We start from the raw sequence: 25704 nt of genomic DNA, 5'->3' as shown, positions 1-25704 counted from the left end.
CATGGTTAAGTCCCCCAAAACGACTTATTTTGTAAGAAACAAAATTATATAAAATTGAAACCTCAGCGTCCATGAAAAATTTCATTGGAACAGCAGTGCTTATTTGTTTATGTATTTTCCATGGCTGCTTTGCACGACAGCTGCAGAACGGAGCAGTTGTGAGGGGCTGTGTGGCCCCCAGAGCCTAGACTCCGCACCTTTCACAGAAGGCGCGCCCCGCCCGGCTGTTAAGGCGGCTTGGTCTGCAGAGAGCACTGGGGTGGGCGGCTCCGGCCTGCGGGGGATTCCCACGCTGGGAACCCTTCCAGCCCAGCTAAGCTATCCCAGGGTTTGTCAGCTGGCGGGAGAGCCCTCGGCACAGGCGCCCTTAGCCTCCTCTGTGGTTGAACTTGGTAGGCCCTGGGGCAGCCCTATACCCTGCAGTGTGCAGGGTCCCCCGTGGGACCACACGCACCCAAGCTGAGTGGTTGTCGTCCCTGGTTACCCATTAACCAGCTAGTCCTCGAATCAAGTTTCAAGGAAGTCAGGCCTGCGCATTTATTGCCTGGTGGATCCCAGGAACGTGACATGCCCTATGGCGTGCAGCCTGGGGCAAACTGTCTTGGTGCTCCAGGTTCTAGCCTTCTGACAGTTGTGGCTTAAGGCAGTCTTTTTCAAACTTTAAAAAAACAAGCCCTCAACCCTCAGTAAGAAATACGTTTTACATGGTAATAGAGTGTCACAAAAACGACCCCTAATACAGTGATGCACTCTTGCCATTGTCTATTCCTTTCTCTCTCTCTCTCACTTTTTTTTTTTTTTTTAATGGAAAGAAAAGCTGCCAGGAGATACAGTTTTACAGAAACGATTGTGGAAAGTCTCAAACACAGAAAAGTAGAATAATGTAATCAGCTTCCATGTACCGGTCCCTCAGCTTCACAATGAACGTTTTGTCCATCTTGTTTCATCTACTGTATTCCCGTTTTTTCTTAGAATATCTTTCCTATTTTTAAAAATTGATGATCATGAAACACTCAGTTGATCTTTTGACCTACCTATTAGTGCAACACCAATGTGTTTGATGATATCCAGACATATCTGTCTTTTCTGTCTTCAATACAAAACACAGCAGCAGGAAAGGACCTTCTTCACCTGTTGGCAGAAACTTCCTGGCTCTCACGCATCATGACCCTCCTTGACTTCCTGTGACCGAAGACAGAGCCCCCAACATCTACGGGCAATAAGTACACATACCTGTTTGTTCTTATCTGATGTGCATCGAATCCTCTGTAACTGTGATAACCTAGGAGTGGGGAAGGGCGGTGGGGCGGGGGAGGGGAGGAACTTGGGGATGGGAAGAAGACTTTTCACTGTGGTGTTTGAATTCTGTTGTATATATTTTACTTCAAAATTTTTATTTAAAAACATTTCAAACCTACACAGAGGTGTCAGGAACAAATGTAACAGTCCTGTACCCACCACCAAGTTCACGTACTTGGCCTTCCTCCCCCTCCCCCTTCCCTCCCCCTCCCCATAGACAACTCCAGCCACCCTCCGCTCTGCCCCTGGGATGAAGCCAAAGAATTAGCATTCGGGGCAGCCTTGAGTTGCCATCCTGTAGGCTGTACCCTTTTGATGCTGGCTACCAGCACCCAGTGTTTTTATTTTGAAAATCCCACACGTCATGTCTCCTGGGTCTCCTCCCATCTGGGACAGTTCCACAGTCCTTGCCACTGTGGCAGTTTGGCCAGTTGTTTTGTAAGACATTACTCACTTTCGGTTTGTCTGATGTTTGTTCATTCATAGATTGAGGTTATGCATTTTGGGCAAGGATGCCATGGAAGCAATGTTGTGCCTGTCTCAGGACACCACATCAGGTGTTGTTGATGTGTCTAATTACAGGAATACCTCGTTTTATTGCTCTTTGCTTTATTGCACTTTATTGCATTTTTCACAAACTGAAAGTTTGTGCCAACCTAGCATCAAGTAAGTCTTGTGGCACCATTTTTCCAACAGCATTTGCTCACTTTGTGTCTCTGTGTCATGTTTTGGCAATTCTTACAATAGTTCAGACTTTTCCTTACTATTATGTTTGTTATGGTTGTCTGTGGTCATTGACCTTTCACGTTCCTACTACCACTCGCTGAAAGCCCAGAAGATAGCACTTTTTTTTTTAGCAATGAAGTGTGTTTAAATTAAGGTATGTACATTGGTTTTTTTTAGACACAATGCTATTGCACACTTAATTGACTAAGGTATAGTGTAAACATAACGTTTGTATGCACTGGGAAAATAAAGTGTGACTCGCTTTGTAGCAATATTCGCTTTGTTGCAGTGGTCTGCAACCTAAACCAAAATATCTCCCAGGTACGCCTGTACTAGTCATGGTAACTTTGATCACTTAGTTAAAGTGATGTCTTCCTGAGGTTTCTCCACTGTAAAGTTACTGTTTTCCTTTGTAATTAATAAACAGCCTGTGGGGAGAATCTTTATGACTATGTAAATGTCCTGTTTCTCCTCTTACATTTTCCTTCTAATTTTAGCATCCATCAGTGATTTTTAAAAAAATTTATTTATTTATAGCTGCATTGGATCTCCATTGCTGTGCACAGGCTTTCTCTAATAGCGGCGAGCGGGGGCTACTCTTTGTTGCGGTGCGCGGGCTTCTCATTGCGGTGGCTTCTCTTGTTACGGAGCATGGGCTCTAGGCGCATGCGCTTCAGTAGTTGTGGCACGTGGGCTCAGTAGCTGTGGCTCGCGGTCTCTAGAGCGCAGGCGCAGTAGTTGTGGTGCACAGGCTTAGTTGCTCCACGGCATGTGGGATCTTCCCGGACCAGGGATCGAACCCCTGTCCCCTGCATTGGCAGGCAGATTCTCAACCACTGTGCCACCAGGGAAGTCCCCCATCAGTGATTCTTGTTTGCAAGAGTTATTACTGTGTGGTGTTTTTTTTTAACCAAATGGTGATTTTCCTATTACCATTGTTCTTTCTACATTTGTTCTTTGGAATTCTGCTGTAAAAAAGAGCTGTCTCTTTCCCCCATTTATGTATTTATTCCATTATTTCTATATCTGTATGGACTTTTGGATGTTTATTTCATTCTATAGGTTACAGTCCATTACTATTACCTTTTTATTTTTGCTCAGATTGCACCACATTTGGCTATTGGGAGCTCCTTTGGGTTGGTCCCTGTGTCTGTGATGTGCCCCGTCATCCTTGGAGCACTTCCTTATTGTCTGACACAAGATGTTGCAGGCTCATCTTGTACTTTCCCTGCTCCAGAGCTGCGATCAACCCTTTCTCTAGGAGCCCTGGTTTGTTTCACTGGAGAACGTATTTAGAAAGTAAGATCTAAGCATGAGTCAGATTTAACTGGGTTAAATGAAAATGCAGAACTGAGCTGCCGTTGGGGCAGCTTGGGAAGGCGAGGAGCAAACTGTGCAGGGCCGAGAAGAGAGGCAGGGGGCACACAGAGTGTGAGACTGACAGCGAACCAGAGCGAGGGAGGGCAGCTGGGTCCCTCAGTCCTTGGCTGGGAGCACCTGTGGGGACCTGGCCTCCATTCGGATAAAAGGATGGATTCAGAGCGGCAGTGCCCCTCCATTGGGCTCCACGCAGAGCTTGCCTCTGGGGTGCACCTGGGGCCGGGAGTTGAAAGGGAGAGGATGATTTTTCTTTTTTCCCTTGCATCAGTACTGCTTGAATTTTTTTTTTTTTTAAACCACATCATCTATTATTTTTAAAACAGAACAGAAAAGATCTATTCTGTTTTTTTCTTTAACAATGTCTATATTGTTTCCTTTTTCTCAAACTGAACAACAGCAGAGGGGATGTGGCTGGATTGTTACAGTGGGCTTCACCCACCACAAAATGTGTGTGTGTGTTGGGGGGGAGCAGTCCACCTGCACTCCAGTTCCGAATGATGAAAGCCTCGGGGCTCAGAGGGACAGGGGCTTTCAAACTCTTCTGATTGTCACCCACAATAAAAAATAAAAAAAATACATTTTACAAGATGTCCTACCATAGAGACACACATTCAACTTAAAATCTCACAACACAATAGTCACTCTTGTTGTGTGTGACACTTTCTACCCCATGCAGGTTATTTCCCCCTACTTTGATTTTGCAACATACTAATGAATGGATCAGGACCTGACGTTTGAAAAACACCCCTCTAGGCCAGCTTCTTGTTGTGCAAACAGGGAAACTGAGGCCCCAAGAAGGGGAGTGAGGGCCCAAACTGCCGCAGCTTCTCAGGATACATTTGCTTATGGCCTTTAAAACAATTTTTACAGCTATTGGGGAGAAATAGGTCTGAATAATAAGAGTAGATTTTTAAAAAGTGTCCAGAGCTGGGTGAAATTAGCCTAAGGGTCATGAATCAGAGATTTCCTGCCCTTAGTCGATAGCCTCAAATTCCTAATGTTGGAGGCTTTAGGCCCTTTAAGATAAAATAAACTTTTTGTCCTTCACCTACCCATGCATCCACTTACTCAGCAAATACGCACAGCTGGTCCTAGGCAGAAGCAGGCATGCACGATGGAGGTGGGGTACTTCGCCTTTGGGGTGCTCTCAGTCTCATCGGGAGGCAGCCGTAGAAGCAGACACAGAGGACCTTGCAGTGACAGAGATGAACAGGGTGGGAGTGAGGGCTGTCAGCCTGGTAGGATGGGAGTGTGACCGTTGGAAAGTCATCTTTCTGAGCCTCAGTTTCCTCCCCTGGAAAATGGGGCAGCTGAGACCTACCTGCTTGAGTCCTAGTGAGCCTAGGAAGCATCCAGCCCAGGAAGGCTGGGGAGGGCTTCAGGAGAGCATGGCGGGGAGGCCTGCGGAGGGAAAGGGAGGAGAGGACACAGTCTGTGGGGGACCTGCAGGCCTGAGAGGTGGGACTGGTTGAGGATTTGGGGTCTGGAGAGCAAGGTGTGATGAGAATGACAAGAGGGGCTAGAGATGCAGTAGCCCCAGGATGGAAGCCTTGTCTGCCTGCCACACAATGGAGTTTAAACTTCATCCGTGGGCAAGGAGGCCACCGAGGTGCTCTGTGAAGGGGAATTGAAACAGGCTGGGACCTGGGACCTGGGACCCATTGCTGCAGTGCTTGCACCTGGACAAACATCTCCTCAGTGTTGTTTGCAACAGGTACAAAGAAACTATGAGAGACTAAATACAGAGAAACTAAATACAAAGAAACTAAAAATAACTGTGTGCATGCGCAGCGGGGGCAAATTATGGACAATACGATACAAAAAGACCAAAATCCCAGGGGCCACTTCTGAAGAGCTGGGAGCAAAAGCAGGGTACTGCGCGTGCCCCCTGCATGCAGCACCACCAAGGGGGTGGGCAGATCGCCTCAGCCGCCCCTCCAGCCAGACCCCTGGGCACACCCCTCCCCTCACCCCATATGAGGAACCAGTTCACTCCCCACACCTCACACTCCCCCCGGGAGGGAGCAAGCAAGGGAACCTGTTGGTTGTTCTCGCTCCCTCCTGCTCTAGCAGGGGCCCCAATAAAGCCTTGCCTGGCCTCTTATCAATTTCTATTTATTAAGGAGGCCAAGAACCCTGGTCGGTAACAGAGTGACATGGCCAGATCTGTATCCTTTACCCTGACTCAAGAGATGCCTGCAGCTCTAAGGAAACTGGTCAAAATCTGACACCGTGCAGCACTTGAAAGACACCCGGTAAGTTGACTCAAGAATAGAAAAGGGGGGCTTCCCTGGTGGCGCAGTGGTTGAGAGTCCGCCTGCCGAGGCAGGGGACGCGGGTTCGTGCCCCGGTCCGGGAAGATCCCACATGCTGCGGAGTGGCTGGGCACATGAGCCATGGCCACTGGGCCTGCGCGTCCGGAGCCTGTGCTCCGCAGTGGGAGAGGCCACAACAGTGAGAGGCCCGCATACCGCAGAAAAAAAAAAAAGAATAGAAAAGGGGGCACTTCCCTGGTGGCACAGTGGTTGGGAATCCACCTGCCAGTGCAGGGGACACGGGTTCGATCCCTGGTCCCGCAACAAGAGAAGCCACCACAATGAGAAGCCCGCTTTCCAGTTAGAGGAGGCAAGCCGAGGCATGAAGGCAGCTGCAGCCTCTCCCAGCCAAGTGCAGGGACCATCCGTGCTAGTCCGAGGCCTGGCCCTGACATCAGAGGGAATTCTCCAGCCCTCCATCCTCTGAGGGTCTGCCCTGGAGAGTCGCTTCAGGCTGAGCTCAGGAACTCAGTCCCTGAACCCCTTGGAGGGGCCAGGTATCTGAGCACCTGAGGTGGGGTGTCACAGTGAAAAGGCAGGGTGCTGTACCACACAGATCCAATTGGAATCCTGCTTCTTCCACCTACAAATTAGGTGATTTTAGGAAAGTTAGTCAACTTTGCCCTGGACTACAGTTTCCTCATTGTCAAGTTGGGGGCGGGGGTAAGTGTGAATGAGGTAATGTATTTAAAGTCTGTTGTAAGCCCCCAGTTAGGAGTCACTCTAAATGTGATCTCATACTCTTCCTTTACAGATGAGGAAGCTGAGGTCAGAGAGGTTAAGGGACTTGCCCGAGGCTACACAGCTGGCAGAACCAGGAGCCCATTGGTGGTCTGACTAGGTAGCCCATGTACCTCCTAGGAGCTGGCGCTGCTCCAGACTCGGTTCCACGAGAAGAGCCCCGGCTGGCTGCACCCAGCCTGAAACGACGTGTACCTGGCAACCTAGTCCCAGGGGCCACAGTGTGCAGGGATGAGTCACAGCAACCCACTCCAGCAAGGAGACCCCCTCCTCCCCAGCCTGCTCGCGGCCCAGACCTGGTTGCCAAGCAACAAGACACAACACACATAAACACTCTGGGATCCCTCGCTGTAACAGTGAGGCTGTCTATGGCGCTGCTGTCTTTCCCCTGCCCCTCCCCTCCAGCCCCGGCCCCGCAGCCTTCCCTCCGGCTTTTTCTGGGGCAGGAGGTTTGACCCTCGGGCTAAGAGCTTCCAGACCGGAGCGAATGCGGACTTCCCGGGGTGGATGCGGGGCTCTGCCCGGGCGATGAATGGGACGAGTCTACGAGGGGCAGGGTGGAGGGAGGGGCGGCCCAAGGCGTGGGCGGCGGCAGGCAGCGTGGACTTTCACCATTTCGGCTGCGTGAGGTGGTGCCCGGGCAGGGCTCCCTGAGGCCGAATCGGAGGACACAGGATGGTTCCACGATGAGAGTGCGTGCCCATTTCCCAGGGGCACGAGGGGCTTCTGCTCCTCTTGGTGCCTCGAGGGCGGTGACAGCGCCCTGCGTGGGTCTGCAGGACTCCGCGGCTCCTCTCCTCGAACCTGCGCACCCGCGCTTTCCTTACGCCACCTCGCATCACCTGGTTACTCAATTTAGCTGCGAACGTCCCTGGGCGGCCTCTCGTCTGCACACTTGCCTGCTTGGCCGAAGACTGCGTGCGCAGTTAGCAGCTATTATTTTAGGATTCCTGTCCTACTCAGGCGCTGAACTTGGGGCTGCATATATATCATTCCATTAACCCTCACAGCGACATTGTAATGCAGGTATTTTAAAATCAGTTTTATTAGGCTTAACTGACATACAACAAAATTCAGCAATTTTATGTGTACAATTTGACGAGTTTTGACAAAAGTATACAAGCTTTTAATCACCGCCACCACAATGTTCATGACATAGAACATTCCCATCACCCCTCTGTAGACAATCCTCCCCTCTTGGCCCCTGGCAACCACTGACCACTAGAGCTTTACCTCTAGACTTTCATATAAATGGAATCCTGTACTCTGAAGTCTTCTGTCTGGCTTCTTTCACTTAGCATAACGCTTTTGAAATTCATTCATATGAGCACTGGTTTGTTCCTTTCTCTGCTAACCAGTTGATGAATAGTTGGATTGTTTCTGGTTTGGGGCTCTCCTGAGAAAAGCGGCTATGAACATAGATGTAGAAGCCTTTGTGTGGACATATGATTTCATTTCTCTTGAGGAAATCCTAGGAGTGGAATTGCTGATTCATTTAATAGGTATTATTATTATGATCTCCATTATATACATGGAAGAGTGAAGCTCAGAGAGGTTAAGCAGCTTGCCTGAGCTCCCACAGTTTGGCAGAAATTCAAAGTCAAGTCTGACCTGTATGCCAAGTGGCCACCCACAGAAAACAGGTATTTTTTGAGTTGAAAGTACCTCTTTGGTCAGTAATCACTGTAGTGACGCGTACGTGGGCTGAATTCAGCTGCATTCAAGTTCATAGCCTGACACTGAGCATAAGCTGCTGAGCACACCATATGCACAGGGACAAAGGTCACTCCTGGAGGGCACTTCAGCAGGTGACTCCTGGAAGCAGGTGACTCCAGGGCTGCAGGGTGTTTGTTTGGTAAAGGTGGTGTTTGCCGGGTTTCTCCACTGTAAAGTGACTATTCCCTCTTTGTAATTAATAGTTTGAGAGACTTTGAAATAAGTATCCTGTACCTCATCAAGCTTTCACCCACCAGTTTGAATATCCAACGTGAATTTCCTAACTCCACCATTCCTTTTACATTTGTTGGTTGACATTCTTCTGCGGCTCCTTCACGTGTCAGTATGCCCCATGGTTTATTTTATGATATGGGATAGAATTCATTACTATCACTGTTTTAATGTTCACCATGTCCCACATCTGGCCAGAAGCAGTCCCTTTAAGCTGACTCCTGAGTCCTTTTAACACACCCTCATGGTTTTCTGAGCACTTCCTTACTCTCTGGTGTACGATGGTCCGGGCTCTCACACTTCTGCACCAGCCCTGGTCCCCTTAGTGGAGAATGGCAAACAGAAACCAAGACTAGGGCATTAGACATACTCATCGTCACTGGGATGTCTGACTTCTAGGCCCCCTCAAGCTACGGGATCTTAAGGCAGCAGGGTTAGGTGAGAGGTATGGACCAGAGACTGGACTTGCAAGTGAGGGCGCAGCGAAGTCAGGCATCGGCCTGTAAGAGAATCTGTAGTCAGAGCCAGGTTCACTGGGTGTGGGAATCCAAGCCAACCACAGTGCAGTTTGTCTGCTCAGCAATCTCTCTACAGCTTCATAATTTTATAAACCTCCAGGGATAACATCTTTCAGCTCTTCCTGCTTTGGCGTGAATTACTTCCAGGGCAGAGGACCTGAGAGGCTGGTTCTCAAGGACGGTGGTAGAGGGTCAGGGAGAGCAGGGGCAGGCCCAGCCGGGGAAGGGTTGTCTCAGGGCCTCCAGGTGGTAGGTTGTGTCTCCCATGGCGACAGAAGACTGCCCAGATTTCTCCTGGCACAGACCCTGTGCTGTGCTTAAGGCTGACCGTCAACTGGCTCATGAGAGCCTGATTATCCGCGTGACTCCAGGAATGAGAGGTGGTGACTCGTCTCGTGGGGACACAATCTCAGAGTTGGTCTCCCTGAAAATGACTGTGCCTGCCGGTCGTGCTGGAAGCCCTCCATTCTGAAGGGCTCGCTGGCTCTTAGTCTAGTGGGGAGGGGGCAGTGCTGGGCTTTCTGTGGGCAGCAGGTGCAGACAAGTGCTGTCCGTTTCCAGTGGCTTCCACATGCCTTACCCCGCGGTGTCCACCACAGTCCTGGGGCAGGATGCCTTCTTCTGTCTTCAGATGAGGATGCTAAGCAAACTGGGCTGAGAAGAGCGGGCACTGGTGTCTGCTAACTCCAGGGTTCTGTGTGGCTCAGCCTGGCCAGAGCTACCAGGCCTGGCCATGGCAGGGCGGCCACCGTTTGAGGACACAGGGAGCCCCACTCTCTGAGACTGGTCTGAGCAGTCTGGAGGGCCTGAAGGTTCAGTGGCACTGCTGTCTCTTGAGACACTGAACCCTGCCCCGCTCAGCTTCAGCGAGGCTGGCCTCTGATGAAGAACCAGTGGAAGAAAGGCCCCCAACCTTCGTGATTTGACTTGTAGAAACCATCTGCCGAAGGAGCTACGTCACACTGGGTTGAGGGGTGTGATGAGCCCTAAGGATGAAGATGACTGACCCTTAACTCACCTCTGCTGGTGCCAGCCCCCTTGATGGTGCACCGCGGGGGCTTGGAGTCCTGCAGAGCAGCTCTGAGAGGGGGCTGGGAAGGCTTGGAGTGAAGGACCAATGGTTTCAGGAATGACGAGGCTGAACCTGGAGAGCAGAGCCCTGGTGCTGGGAGGAACCCCCGGGCGTTAGGCGATCAGGGAGGGACCTGGCAACAGGGAGCCACGTGAGACATCAGGCACGAGGGAGGACCGGACAGGTGGACTCCAGTTCAGGGCTGCTTCATGAGGTGTCCCAGGGACGTGGTGACAGTAACTCCAACCTTTCTCTGCCACTTTTTCCTCACAGGCAAATGAGAATAATAATTCTGCTGAGCTACTCAGGATGTTTGTGAAAACTAAGTGATAATACTTGGTGAATTAAAGAGAGTGGGGAAGAGGCAGAAAGAGAAGGAGAAAGAGGCACAGGAAGAGAATAAGAAGACGGCACAAACAGGAGCAAGGGAAGGGGCAGCCAGTCCTCTTTGTGCTGACAGAAGTCAGAAGCGAGGGGCCCGCGGTGTGTGCGGTGGCGGTGGGGGGCACCAGGAGGCCCCAAGCAAACAGCCACCTGCTAGAAAACCTGGTTATTATTTTTCACAGTTTGATGTCTTAAAAGCATATCTTTTACTATAAAGTCTTAGAATGCACTAATGCGGATAAACCATATGATTTAAATACCTATGGGTCCTTTTCCAAAATAGGAAGTTCTCCCCCAACGGTAACCCATAATATTCCGTTGGCACTATAAGCAAAATTAGCTCATGCTGGGACCAGGGCTAAGGGGATGCGAAAGGGACAGTCATTCCCTGTAGTATGAGGTTCACTTCTCAGACTTAGGTTAGCATTGGGATCTCCTGTGGTCGTTCTCTCTTTGCCTCAGATACTAAGGGCAAAAAGAAATCTCTCTCTAAGAGAGAGAGAAATCTCTCTCTAAGAGAGAGAGAAATCTCTCTCTAAGAGAGAGAGAAATCTCTCTCTCGGTTCCACAGCAGCCATGAAGCTGTCATTGGCTCCACATAGATCCATTTTATGAACATGTTTCATTGAAAAGATTAGAATAAAGGCAAAGTTTTAAGTATACATACCAGCAATTCAAATTTCTGTTTGCAAGTATAAGGAAAATAAAGTCAAACTACTTAACGCTGTGTTAAGTGAAAAAAGCAGGCTATAAAATTACATGCACAACTACCTGAAAACTATCTTAAAATGTATCTAAAAATAAAAAACAACTCCTCAGCAAAGATCTGCGCGAAGAGAAAAGATTGGATGGAAATACAGCTACAGAAGGAATTAGAGGGTGTTTTCCACATTTTCTATTACTATGTATAGCAGAAGATATGTAACAAATATAATTTTAAAGAAATGTATGTATGAGCAACAGATAAACAGAAGAACTGGAGATGATCAAGATCACAGAAAATTTAAGATAATCCTCTGTTAGAAATCCTTCATATGGCCTTTTACCAAACTCAGAAAACTTCTCGGGCAGTTCCAAGCAGCAGAAATCACAGAAATGACTTTTCTTTGGTTGTGGAAGCACTGTGCACTTCGATCAGGAGATGTACCTTACTAATGTTTTGCTTTTTGAAACAGCAAAGTGCGTTTCCACCGCAACTGCCCTGAGGATTATAAGAATAATAGACACGCCACCGATCATTTACACAGTACAAGATACGCTTAGGGGTCCTGCTCTGGCTCCCCGAGTCCTGACTCTCCACGCGCTTCTCAGGCAGACACTGTTGGCCGCTATGCAACAGCCATCCATCCCGCGGCTCCCCTGTAACCTAACCTGGCTTTCTGTCCAGATGTGGCCTGGCCGTGTGCCCAGCCCCAGTGTGGGCCTCATATGGGCTGAACCCATCATAGCCAAGCCGAGTCCTCTGCAGGCACAGGCACGTGGCCCAGCTCCTGCCGATGAGATGCTATTAGGAGTAGGTTCTGCTACTGGTGACAGGTATTTACTCCTCTCTTATGAGAAAGTACAGACTGGGAAGGGGGCTCTGCTTCCAGCTCCACCATTCCTGTGTGTGGCCCCTTGTCCTCACTCTCCAAGATGGCCAGGAGGTCTTCCAGAATGGAGGAGAGGATGAAGACGGAGGGGCAAAAGCAGTGGTCTGCTGAGGAAGGGTCTCTCAAGGCAAGTACTTGGACTAGACACTTCCACTGATTTCCCTTTAGCCAGTACTTACTTAGTCACACAGCCACATTTAGCTGCAAGGGAGACTGGGAAATGAACTCTTTATTATGGGGGGGGGTGCCTATGTACTCAGCTAAAATCTGATGACTTGGGAAAGAAAGGGATGAATTTGGGGCCACCATTAGCTGACCTTGCTGCAAAAACAAAAGAGGCAGTCTTCTGGGGGGGGGGGCTGATGTGAGATCATTCTTAATGAAAAGAGAGTCCCAAGCATACCCAGCCTCAGATCTTTGTTTCTAATGTCATCCCCCAATCAAAGAAACCAGGGCTCCTTGGAGAAATGGCTGAATCTATGACTGGGTCAGGAAATAGTCAAGATGAATCTGGCACATCTGTGAAGGCAAGAAAGTAAGGGAGTGCTCAAAAAAGTAAAACAAAAACAAAAACAAAACAAAACCCGCACAGTGATGGGGGTATGTCAAAGGGTCACAGGAGTCGATGGAAAGATCTCCTAATGCCCAAATCTGGAGCTACTCGAACAAAATAATGTGGGACTGGGTTATAAACCAGAGTAAAACATAAATACCCGCGAGTTCATAGTAATGTAAATAAATGACCGTATAAGTAAGTAACTGAGGTAGAAGGGACACATCTCCCACGCAGAAGAATTCTACGGAACTCATGTCGATACTCTGCACTCCAGGGAGTGGAGCATGTCTCCCCACTCCTCGGGTGTGAGCACGGTGCCTCCTCTGCAGAGAGTACAGTATGGAAAGGGGGGCAAAAAGACTGTAGAAACCTGACGAACCAGACCTCAAACAGGCAATCAAGGTCAAGCTCAACAGTCATAAATCATGTGGGTAGGATGTATCCTTGACAGGCTGTGGTGAGAATGGCACGTTACCTCTGTGCTCTGCATCCCCCAAACCCATAAGCCTGGTCTAATCACCAGAAAAGACAGCAGACATACCACAGTGAAGGGATATTCTACAAAACACCTGCCTAGTACTCCGCAGAACTGTCAAGGTCATCCAAAACAAGACAAGTCATGGCCAAGAGCAGCCTCAGGAGGCATGATGACTAAGAGTAACGTGGTGTCCTGGATGGGATTCTGAAACAGAAAAGGGACATTAAGTAAAAAAACTAAGGAAATCTGAATAAAGTATGGACTTTAGTTAATGATAATGTATCAATATTGGTTCTCTAATTGTAACAAATGTACCATTTTAATGTAAATATGAATAACAGAGGAAACTGGGTGTGGGGTATATGGGAACTCTCTGTACTATCGTCTCTATTTTTCTGTAAATCTAAAACTATTCTAAAATTAAACGTTTATTAAAAAGGGGGGGGCTTCCCTGGTGGCGCAGTGGTTGAGAGTCCGCCTGCTGATGCAGGGGACGCGGGTTCGTGCCCCAGTCTGGGAAGATCCCACGTGCCGCGGAGCGGCTGGGCCCGTGAGCCATGGCCGCGGAGCCTGCGCGTCCGGAGCCTGTGCTCCGCAACGGGAGAGGCCACGACAGTGAGAGCCCGCGTACCGCAAAAAAAAAAAAAAAAAAAGAGAGAGAGGGACTTCCCTGGCGGTCCAGTGGTTAGGACTTGGTGCTTCCACTGCCATGGCCCTGGGTTCAATCCCTGGTCAGGGAACTAAGATCCCGCAAGCTGCACAGCGTGGCCAAAACAAAGCAAAAACAAAAAATGAAGAGAGAGAGAGAGAAGAGAGAAAGACGCTTTCCCCTCTTTCGTGAGTGGGAGGTCATAATGTTTGAAGCTGAGGCAGCCATCTTCTGACTGCAGAGATAACAATTCACAGCCCTAACCAACTTTGGACCCATCTATTGGATTTCTGTTATGCGAGAACATAAACTTCACTGTTTAAGCTGTTTTTGGTCCCGGTGTTTTGTTCAATGCAGCTGAATGCATCTCAATCGACATTCTTCAAATCACTTTCACAGCCACTGCTGTGGTTTACACCTTCACCTCCTTACTTATTTAGCCCGCTCCAACACCCTTGCTTTTGCTCTCTTCCTTCTCTGCCTTATCCCCTGCCTGCATCTCTTCCAACACCCCAAGGCCAGCAACTCCTGCCATTCCCTAGACAGGGCATGTTCTTTTACACTTCCAAGCTTGTGCATACTTGATTCCCTCTGCTTGGGAATGCCCACTCCTCCATCCTTATTTCTCCCAGCAAATAAATACCCTGAACCAAGTTTTAGCTCACCGTGTGTGGTGCGCAGGATTCTCCTGTGTCCCTGAAAATTCCTGCCCATTGGTGGACATGGCCTGCATAACCCTGGCTACTGTGAATACAATGAGCTGTACTCCTATGGTTAAGTTATGTTGTAGGACAGTGGGTCTGGGTGGGTCTGGGTGGGCCTGATCTAATCATATGAACTCTTTAAAGGCAGACAGTTTCCTCTGGCTGGTAGCAAAAATGGAAGTCAGATATTCAACATGTATAGGGGGATCTGGTGTGCAAGAAATCCTCTGCTGTTGGCTTTGAGGATGGAGGGGGTCACACGGCAAGGAATGCCAGTGGGCTCTAGGAGCCCACAGCAAGCTCTGGCTGACTGCCTGCAAGGAAATGGGGACCTCGACCCTACAACCACCAGGAACCAAATTCTGCCAACAACAATGAGGTTGGAAGCAGATCTTTCCCAGGTACTTCAGATGAGCACTCAGCCCAGCTGACATCTTGCTTTCAGCCTGTGATGCTGACCAGAGGACCCAGCCAGGATGCTGTGCAAACTTCTGAACTACAGAACTGCGAGCTAATAAACAGGTGTTGTTTGAAGCCACTAAGGCTCTGGTCCTTTGTTATGCAGCAACAGAAAACAAACACATCATGCCTCCTCTCGCAAGTTTCCCTTCACTCCTTGGGTACCCCTGTGCCATCTTCCTCTCCACTGCTGTGGCACTTCATAAACATCCTGCTATAGGGCATGTCACTCGGTATTATAATGATTCATTTACCAGTCTGCTCTCCTCAAAAGATTCTAAGTTCCTGGGAGAGGATGGGACTACCACTTTATCATCGTAATCCCAGGCACAGAGCAGGGAGGCAAAAGCAAAAAATATTTGTGTGATGAAGGTTTCATCCAGGAAAAGAAGGCCTGAGATCACTAATTTGTAATCATATATACTAAAGTAACCCAGGATGCCAGAAATTTAACGTCTAAGCAAGAGTCTCACCAATGTAAAAAGAGACTGGAGAAAAAGAAAAAAGAGACTATTATCAATGTACACGTGGGGTGTTTCTAAGGAACCAGTGGTGGATGAAGTCCCTGGGTAGGAAAGGAAGGAGTGAGCAGAGGTGTGAAGAAAAATCCATCTCCATCTCTAGATTATTTAGTAAACAAGTATTTATTGAGCGCCTGCTATGTGGTCAGGCCAGGAATTGTTGAAAACAATATAGAAGTTTAAGATTTAAATCCTGTCCAAGCATACTGAGATCCTTTTTTTCTGTGGTCTACCAGGCTTAGATGTTAGAACCAAAAGCAATCTTAAAGACTGATTTTATGCGTATGTAAGCTTAAAATTCCTCCACTTCTTAAATTAGTGGGAGCAATCTGCTTTTCTATTTAGCTGTGTATTTTTGAAGTCCTTCAGCATTAGCCCTTCTTTGTGTTGGCTGCCTAATCCTCCGCAGAGCAGATGAACCACTGTCAGCTCAGTCTTATAGTCATTTAGGTTTCCAGGCTTTCACTGTTACAAAAACCTGCCAATGAACATCTCTGGTCCTGCTCCTTTGACAACACCGCTAATGGGTCTGCAATAAAAACTCCACGAAGGGGATCAGATATTTTATTACATAACATCCTCCTCCTCAGTCCCTGCCCCACGGATGCCAGCTCCCCTGCCCTCTAGGGCCCTGAGTTGGGGCAGTTGCTTACCTCTGGATGGGTACCCACCCCAACTCTCGGTCTGGAAAAGTCAGGAAGCGGGTGGGACCCACAACGTACCGAGAAACCAAGCAGATGCTGAGAGAGGAGAAATGGCACAGGAAGTTGTAAGGAGGTATTTGAGGAAAGAAGAGATGGGGAGGGACAGATACTTTTCGGATCAGAGTAGTGTGGGCTAAAAACAATCGGAATGTACGTTAGTCACATCACAGAGGCCTCCAACGCTAGCACGATGAATTTGTATTTTATCCCGCGGGGCGAGAAGGGGTGAAAATGGATTCGGTGAAAGAGATTGGGTTTTAGACCCTGCCACGAGTTCTGGAGGTGGGGAGTCAACTCATCTCTCTGGGCCGAGATTTCCACATCTGTTAAACTGAAAAGGTAATACTTGCTGGGCCGACCTCGAATACATACATGTAATAACTAAACACAAAACAACTATAAAACTTAGAAGGCTGATCTCCAGGGGGGTGGTTTACGGTCAGGTGACAAGCCGACAAAAATTTCGTAAGTCCTTTAGGAAAAAATTCTGAAACCAGATCCAAAAACGAAGAGGCAGATGGCTTTTCGCCTGCAAACGACTTGCCATGGACTCGAAGTGGGTCGCAGCCTCTTCTTGCTCTGCTCCTCCCGCTCTGCCCGAAGCCACGCGGGAGACCCTTTTCGAGGTTTGCTTTGGAATCTCGGCGCCGAGGACTCCCGCAGATGCGAGGGGACCGAGATGCGTGCGCGCGTGTGTGTGCGCGCGGCTCACCCGCCGGGAACCGGTACCTACGACCTAAATACAAGGCGGCGCGGCAGCCGGGCCCGGGCCGGGAATCTCCGCACGGCGTAGCGGGCGTGTGCAGCGGGACGTGCGTGGACGCATCCGGCCACTGCGCAGGCGCGGACACGCTCCCCTCGGCCTGCGCGCGGCGCTCCGGGCGGGCGCGCGCCCACGGCGGGTTCCGCTCCCGACAGGCGAAGGGCTGCGCGCGCACGAGCGAGCCGGCCGTGACGTGTGCCGCGCTACGCCCGACGTCACGGGTCCGTGTGTAGTGGCGGCCGGGCTGCCCTCAGCAGCGGCTCCTGGCGAGGGCGGTGCGGCCGCTGGGTGCGGCGTTCGGGGGTCCTGCGGCCCGCGGCGGCAGCGGCAGCGACCACGACCGGGAGGCCTGGCGCTCCCAGCCGCGGAGTCGCCGCTCCCGCCCCTTCTCCGGCCTCGGCGGCGCCCGGCCGCGGCTTCCTCCTTTCCTACCCAGCTTCCCGCGGGCCTTCTGGCCGCGGCGGCGAGAAGCACCGAGGGGCTCCGAGAGGCTCCGGCCGGCCGCCACGGTCCACGCGCCCGGCCCGGGCTCCATGTGAAGGAAGGACGGGCCTGGTCCCCCGACTCGCGCCCGACTCCTCGTGCGCCCCTCCGGCTCCCGGGGGCCCGCAGCCTCCCCCGACCGGGGGGCGCGGTGACAGGCCGCGCGGGGGCGGAGGGGTGGGCCTGCGGCTCCCTATGTCCCGGCGGAGCGGCCGGTACGTGTGCTCGGGCGCGCGCATGTGTGTGGGGGTGGGGTGGGGGCGGGGGCGGGGGCGGGGGTGCGGGCCGGACGTGGGGAGGGGGCCGCCGCCGGCCTGAGCGCTGCTCCTGGGGCGGAGGTTTCGCTAGGTGGTTGCCTCGCTCCGGGTGGGCGGACTTCTGGCCCCTTGCATCCTGTCCTGAAGTCCAGGTCTGAGCGAACTAGACTGCTGGGCGGTGGAGCTGTCAGACGCGTACTCTGCAGGGCTTTGGGAAGGAAGATTGTCCCTGGTCCTTGGCAGAAGCAGAAATGTTATATGCAGTGAGCGAGAAAGTGCTTGTCTTTGCACTGTTACCGCGTGGTTCGCTAGTGGTTAGGGTCGAGGCCCCTTTCTGTTTACGGACCGTTTAGCTAGCACTTACACTTAATGCGCGCCCGGTATTTGTCGTGCGTTGTTTCACTTCACCTTCGAAGCCCAGTGAGGTGGGTACGTGTCTCCCCATTCTACAGTTGAAAAAATCGAGGCTCAGATTCAGGAACTTGCCCAAGGTCGTGCAGCTTGGTAATCTGGGAAAGTCTTGATTCGAATATGATGTCTTTTTTGTAGAACCGTATTTCTGGGTCTTGCGAAAATAAATTGGTGAGGAAAATGAGAATAGCTGGAAAGTTTCTTCTTGGGAGTGAATTCTAAATACATAGGTAGAGTTCATTTGCCTGTAATGTAGGCTGTTCGATGTGTTTTGCTGCAGTCTAGACAGATGATTTTCTTGGCTCTTCTTTTAAAAAAATTACTTTTAAAAGGTGACTCTATGCACCTTTACCTTTTTTTTGCAGTGGGACTGAATGAGCAGAAATTCTTTTCTCTCTTAACAAAAAGAAGAAATAGATTTGGTAAAACTCCATGTTTCTTGAAAAGTTACAATTTTACTTGTGTAATTCTTGATGCCTACAGGGAACTCGCAGTTGGGTTATTTCCTTGAGATTTCCTTATTGCAAAATTTGTTGCTGGATTATGTGGCAATGGCAACACGCTTAGTAATTTGTGCGTTAATTTGTGCAATATTTCTGAGTAGAGTGTCAAAATTTAATGTGTAGAATATTGTAAAAAGTTATCTTTTATTGGTGTGATTTTTTTCTTTCCTTTGTATGTAGCAAATAATGAGTGTTTATAAACTAATTGAAATTCTCATTTTAACATTGGCCTGTACTGTTTCTTTGGTTATGGTTAGGGAAAAACGAAAGTTCTTTTACATTTCTCTTTACAGAAGAAAGTGTTGATAAATCACTTTGAGTAGTTCAAGCTTCATGCATAGTTGTAAATGTTTAAGAAATCTGTTGATGCCCAAAATTGTAGTACTTTATAATTTCCTTTAGTGTATTATCAGGTTTAAGAAAATTTGTAGTTGAATGTCTTTGTAATGTCTGTAAGAGAAAAGGTCGAATTATATAGTTAAGAAGTGGATGGTTCACAGATTGATTTGTTGTTTGGTTAAAATATAAATGTATGGTGAGTCTTGTTGAATATATCGTTGTAGAATGCTTATCCAGTCATGCTCTCCATGTGTCTCTCTTTTTTTTTTTTTTGCCGTTCGCGGGCCTCTCACTGTTGTGGCCTCTCCCGTTGCGGAGCACAGGCTCCGGACGCACAGGCTCAGAGGCCATGGCTCACGGGCTGAGCTGCTCCGCGGCATGTGGGAGCCTCCCGGACCAGGGCACGAACCCATGTCCCCTGCATCGGCAGGCGGCCTCTCAACCACTGCGCCACCAGGGAAGCCCCATGTGTCTCTCTTGAAAGAAATAACTATTAAAGATTTATCTTAAATAATTGGATTACATTATAGATTCAATCTTTTAAGCAGTGTTTTAGTTGGAACTTTCATTCCTAGTTTACCTTATTGCTACCAAAGGGGTAAACTATATTTAATAGATGCTATATTAAAATGAAATCATGTTTGGTTCTATGCAGTGCCCACAGCTTTGGTTTCAGGTTGATTTTTTTTTTTTTTTCCCTGTAGAATCGGAGCTCTTTAGGCTCCCTCCCACCACCACCCCCAAACCCAGCCCCAACTTTTTATTATACAACAATTTCAAGTACACAGGAAGTTGGTAATATTGAACATCCGTATGATAACTCTCTAGTTTCATTTGTTGACGTCTTGCCCTATTTGTTTTGTGTATAAATATGCGTATATTATTTTTGGTCATACCATTTGAAAACTAAGCTGTAGACATTATGACACTTTACCCCTTGCATCTCCAAAGATAAGGACATTTTCTTACATAGCCAAAATACCATTATTGTTAACTTCCTTAGTTAATACTTTTTATTGATAGTTAATAGTTTCTTATTGATCATTTTTAAATGTAATCTAGTATCCATCCATGTTTAAATCTCCCCATTTGTGCTGCACGGTCTTTTACGGCTTTTTATACTCAATCCCACCAAACCAGGATCCCATCAAGTTTTATTCACTGCATTTGGTTAAGTCTCTTTGATCTCTTTGAATCTAGAACAGCCTCACCTCCCCCTTTTATTTATTTTTATTTTTTATTTATCTGTCTATCTGTCTTTTGGCTGTGCCACATGGTATGTGGGATCTTAGTTCCCTGGCCAGGGATTGAACCCGTGCCCCCTGCAGTGGAAGTGTGGAGTCTTAACCACTGGAATGCCAGGGAAGTCCCATTACCTCTCTCTTTTAAAATGATGGTTTCTTTTGTTTTGTTTTGTTTTGTTTCAGAGATCAAGCCAGTTACCTTATAAAATGAGTCACATTCTGGATTTGTCTGATTTTTTTCCCTCATGTCATTTAGCATGTTCCTCTATTCCCCCTACACTAACTGTAAGCTAGGTTTAAAGGATTGATTAGTTTCAAATTAAATATTTTGGGCAAGAATAACTACTGGATGTTGCTGTGTACTTTATATTGCTTCCCATCAGGGGATGTATATTGTCAAGTCCTGTTATTTGTGATGCTGAGTTTGATCACTTGGTTATGGGGGTTAAGGTGAGGTTTATTTTCCCCATTGCAGTTGGCAAGTAGTCTGGCATGATAAATTAGCACTCTAGTGCTGGCCTGTTCTCCAGTAATCTTTCGCCTAATAGTTTTATCTATTGCTGATCCTTGTCAAGGTAACTTTTGAATTTCAGTGTTAACAATCTTTTGTTGGTCTATAGATAGTAACAACATCACAGGAATTGTAAAAATCTATGCAGCTATATTAATCAGGTTCTGATTTCTAGGATTTTAAAGATTTTTAATCATGAATTCAAGGTATCTCCTCTTATGAATAAAAGGAAACCTGGCCCGAGAAAAATGGGAAAAATTCAATGCCTGTCTTTTCCTGTACTCTTTCATCTGTCTCAAGGAGTGTGAGTGTGTTTGTGTTTTGTTTTTGGCTGTGCCACGTAGCTTGTGTGGCTTGTGAGGTCTTAGTTCCTCGACAAGGGATTGAACCCAGGCCCTTGGCAGTAAAAGTGTGGAATCCTAACCACTGGACCACCAGGGAATTCCCTCAAGGAGTGTATTTCTTTTCAGTTTTTCTTAGCCAATATTTGTTGCACAGGAATAGCCAGAAATACAATAAAGGGAGAATGACTTTACTAAAAAACGTTTTGACAAAACTGTCTATTTTCTGGTGTAATACAAAGGAGCACTGGATTGAGAATCAGAAGATCTAAACTCTAGGCCTAATTCTACCATTCTGTGAAGTGCAAGGATTATAAGTTTTTAAGTTTCACCCTGTATTCTTATGTCATAATGATTGTTAGTAAACATTTGTGAATTTCTGTTAATGAGACATGTTGGTTACATTTAGAGGCAAACCTCACTTTAATTAAGCCACATAGAAATAAATCAACTATGTGTAATATAAATTGAATTTATTTCCCAACGAATTAACTGACATTTAGTAGGTGATTGTTTTAATGAAGGGTTCATAATATAACTTACTTAAGTAACACATTTTCTCATTAAAAGTATGATTTAATTCATGAAGCAAGTTTACATGAAGGTTTTCCACACATCTCTTTTATAAACAGGATGAACTGTACATATGGAAATTAAAAAACTTTTCCCTTATTCTCTAAGCGTTGTGAGAGGTATACCTCTTTATACACACACATTTATAAGAAACATGTCTGTATAATTTCATCTTTTTTTTTTTTTTTTTTTGCGGTACGCGGGCCTCTCACTGTTGTGGCCTCTCCCGTTGCGGAGCAACAGGCTCCGGATGCGCAGACTCAGCGGCCGTGGCTCACGGGCCCAGCCGCTCCGCGGCATGTGGGATCCTCCCGGATCGGGGCACGAACCCGTGTCCCCTGCATCGGCAGGAGGACTCTCAACCACTGTGCCACCAGGGAAGCCCTAATTTCATCTTTTATCTAGGATATCCCTGGGATTTATTAGGAACATTGGCTGACTTTCTCATTCTGGTTAATACATATTTGCTTTGTAACATCTCTTGTGTTGTTGCCCTTATTGTTACTTTTGTTGCTTACTTTTTTTGTTATGCATACTTTGTCAGGAGGATAGGGGTAGAATCTTCTTTGGAGTTCCTCTGGTAACTAGCTCATCACCTTTCTTTTAAGTGTTCAAGAGTGTTACACTTGAGATTCATAGTACCATAAATTTAAAAAGCACTGTGGTGTTTATAAACTTCAGAAGTTTTTTCTAGAGTTTTTCCCCCAGTTGTGCAGTTAGTCATTTAGTGTGGACTTTAATTATTAATGATGACCAATTAAAATAATAGTTTAAGATATGATTTTATCAGTATTCTTTTGATAATTCCCAGATTGAGTCCCCGCAGCACTACTACCTCAGGCAGAATGCTCCCTGAGCACTCTGCACCTGCCTCGACCACCCACTGACCGCATTGCACTGTGTGCATTGCACTGTGCACATCTCTGTGCCTTCCACTGGGAAGTTGGCTCTTCAAGGACAGAGGCAGTGTTTTGTTGATTTTGGTGCCCCAACACCGAGCACAATGCCTGTTGCCAAATGTTTATTAAATGAATAGGGAGTTGACAGAAGAGACCTTCTTTCGCATTGTTATAGGAGTCTTAAAAGGTCGTGCCTGCCTGAGTTGAACAGGGTGGGGAAGTTCAATAAAATACTTCCATATGCCCAGGAGAAAATTAAGTATTTGTGAACAGCTCTAACACAGAGGCAAGGCTGTGGAAAAGTGTTGTTTTTTAAAAAAAATATTTATTTATTTATTTGTTTGCACCAGGTCTTAGTTGTGGCAGGCGGGATCCTTAGTTGCAGCACGTGGGCTCCTTAGTTGTGGTATGTGAACTCTTAGTTGTGGCATGCATGTGGGATCTAGTTCCTTGACCAGGGATTGAACCCAGGCCCCCTGCATTGGGAGCACAGGGTCTTGCGCCACCGGGGAAGTCCCTTGAAAAGTTTTTGGAAATTATTAGCAGGAGCTAGTGGGAGAATATGAGATAATATTTATTATTTTTGTAAGTCTTTGAGAACAGATCTGCAGTCTAAGGTGAAGCCAGTTTTTAATTGTTTCTGTGCTATTGTTAAATAATAGTTAAATACTTCCAACTCGTATTTTAGATTTGTGACTTGAAGGTGCTTCATTATCATTATTTGATAAGTTTGTGATTACTCTTAAGTTTGACTGACTTGGCTACATTTTAATTGTATTTGTGGAGTTTTAAATTAACCCAAAATATTTTTTTCTTTTGTTTTAATATGAAAGAAATGAGACCAATGTCCTCTGCCTAAATTTAAGGAGAATTAATATGATTTATATGATGACTTTAATGTATTTTTAAATCAGTTTAGGCATTTTAAAGTAGCCTGTTGACTGCTTTGTAAAATTAGTAATATTTTATTGTACAGTATGAGATAATGTCAAACTATATTTACAAACTTTCTGATTTGCTTAGACATTAAAAGGAAATGAAAGAAGTAGAAGGTAGCTCAGCCTAGTGTTGATGAAGATTTACTTTGAGAGATGGTGCAACATTAACCATCCGACCTGTGAGCAGTACCTGGCTGCATTCTATTGACTTCACCCCCAAACCACCATGTACCTGCATATATAAATCTTGCCCCATGATATAAGAAAGGATAGATGAGTTATGTGTTCTTAGATCATGTAATATATACTAATCAGCATCTCAAAGTTATGTCCCACAGTCATGGACTGTTGCATACTGCCTTAGGGTTAGAAGGTTTACTCAGGGATGTATCTTGCCTAGTGTTCCTGAAGTGAGTACCACAAACTACAAACTGTATTTCATGCTGTTTGTTGAACACTGATGGTAGGTAGGAAGCCTGAGGTCAGTCTTAAATCTGCCATTAATTAGAAATAGACTGTGATAAAGTGACTTCAACATTTCTTTTTTTTTAAAAAACTTTTATTTTTAATTTTTGTTTAATTTTGGTTGCATTGGGTCTTCGTTGCTGCGTGCGGGCTTTCTCTAGTCTGGCGAGCAGGGGCTACTCTTCATTGCGGTGCGCAGGCTTCTTATTGCGGTGGCTTCTCGTTGCGGAACACGGGCTCTAGGCACGTTGACTTCAGTAGTTGTGGTGCACAGGCTCAGTAGTTGTGGCTCACAGGCTCTAGAGTGCAGGCTCAGTAGTTGCGGCACATGGGCATAGTTGCTCCGAGGCATGTGGGATCTTCCGGCCAGGGCTCAAACCCCTGTCCCCTGCATTGGCAGGTGGATTCTTAACCACTGCGCCACCAGGGAAGTCCACTTCAACATTTCTGAATTTGAAAAAGTTACCCTAGTTGATTTCTTAAGGACCTGTCTAGTCTCTGATTCTGTGAGATCCACAACATAATAGAAAATAGTAAAGAGTCAAAAGAGATTTAAGTTTTCTTGGTTAGGAGGTTGTTAAGATGACAACAGTCCAGGGAATGTTAGTTATAGGGCAGCATTTGGAAGATAAATAGCTCTCTTTAAATGTGATTAATTTGTCAGAATGAGATTTTTCCCTTAAAGGTAGTTTATTGCCAAGTACCTTGTGTTGAACTATGATAACCTATAGTAGGCTCTCAGTAAATTCTTGTTGAAAGAGTGACTGAATAACTTCAGGACTGATGCAGTAGACATCAGAATCACTCATAGATCAGTTCAGTGATAAAATCCAGGATAGTAAGCATTGAACCCTAGAAAATAACAGAGAAGAACTACGTTATTCTCATGAATGGGGAGCCAAGACTAGTGAAATACATTTTTTGGAAATACTTTAGCCAAAAGAGAGGGAAGATCTTTCTGGAAAAGGAGGAAAAAAGTATTGGAAAACTTGTACATGCAGTCTTTCATGCCCACTAGAAATTTTAAAATAATTTATGCATGTACTTGGATAAGCCCAAAACGATTACATAAAAGAATGAAGCTTTCTACTTCCCAATGGAAAAAAACATTTGGGACAAATTATACATCAGCAAATTTTTTTTTTCTCAGAATCTTTCTGTATCCTTATTCTTTCTTTCTCCATCCTCACATCTCTAACCAAAGCACAAAAGTACCTTAAGAGTGCTTAGCTTATTTTGTCCTTAGTTAATAAATTGGTATTGGCTTTTGTTAATCTGATACCCACTCTAGTGTTTTCTCTCATGTAAATCTTGCTCTCTTGCAAATGGGAGGATCAAGTAAGGGAGATACAGCTTCTTTAGAATGATGGATACTTCAGCCTGTTTTCAAAGATGGGCAGCTCAGAACCTATAAAAGAAGGCTTGATTGGAGATTATGAAAGGACTGAGTGGCCTAGATTTGGTTATGCAGGAAGATCTCAAAAGGGAAAGTTGCAGAGATCTTGGTCAGTAGATGGGGGGAGGCTTGAGTAGTTGCATGAGTTAGGATTCAGTCACAGAAGAAGAACTGCTATGGTATTATGGAATTAAGGGATTTATGAAAGGCGGAAGACCTTACGGAGTTGTGGGAGAAACTTGGAAACCACAGTCTGTAAGGGGAAATCGGCAGATCAGAGAAGTCACTAATCAGCCTTCCTGAAGCGGTGGTGCAGTGGCCAAGTCAGAGTTTGCAGGTGAATCTGAGAAGCTAGGTATGCCCAGATGCTGGAGTGGGACTGCACAGTAGAGCTGGTGGAAAGTACGGAAAGCTGTTGCCTCTGCATAGCTACCTCTTCTGTGGTCTTTTGTCAGGCTTCTGGTGGTGGGGCTGAGGTTGCTGTTTGGTCAGCAGGGTTGGCAATCAGGAAGAAGAGCCGCATGCAGTACAGGGGA

General features: G+C 46.9%; 1 protein-coding gene and 1 long non-coding RNA gene across 3 annotated transcripts in view; one reads left to right on the top strand and one right to left on the bottom strand.

Moving 5' to 3' along the window:
- Nucleotides 1-7446: 7446 nt before the first annotated feature.
- LOC137226738 (uncharacterized) lies at nucleotides 7447-16859 on the bottom strand. 2 transcript variants are annotated; one of them, XR_010944497.1, is made up of 5 exons: nucleotides 15995-16859; nucleotides 13072-13212; nucleotides 12378-12493; nucleotides 11530-11583; nucleotides 7447-10131 (listed from the first exon to the last, which is right to left on the bottom strand). It is a non-coding gene; the product is annotated as an uncharacterized lncRNA (long non-coding RNA). The 2 variants fall into 2 exon arrangements; XR_010944496.1 differs by lacking the exon at nucleotides 7447-10131 and having other exon boundaries at nucleotides 10933-11583.
- Nucleotides 16860-17070: 211 nt separating this feature from the next.
- The window catches only part of MAP3K2 (mitogen-activated protein kinase kinase kinase 2), a 99072-nt gene continuing 90438 nt past the window's right edge, over nucleotides 17071-25704 (top strand). Inside the window, exon 1 of the mRNA XM_067742248.1 lies at nucleotides 17071-17506. The gene's annotated coding sequence lies outside the window, so the exon portion shown is untranslated. The remainder of the gene's footprint in view (nucleotides 17507-25704) is intronic.

Source organism: Pseudorca crassidens, chromosome 6 (assembly GCF_039906515.1).
Source record: "Pseudorca crassidens isolate mPseCra1 chromosome 6, mPseCra1.hap1, whole genome shotgun sequence".
In the NCBI taxonomy this organism is placed as follows: domain Eukaryota; kingdom Metazoa; phylum Chordata; class Mammalia; order Artiodactyla; family Delphinidae; genus Pseudorca; species Pseudorca crassidens.
This window is presented reverse-complemented; position numbering and strand designations above follow the sequence as displayed.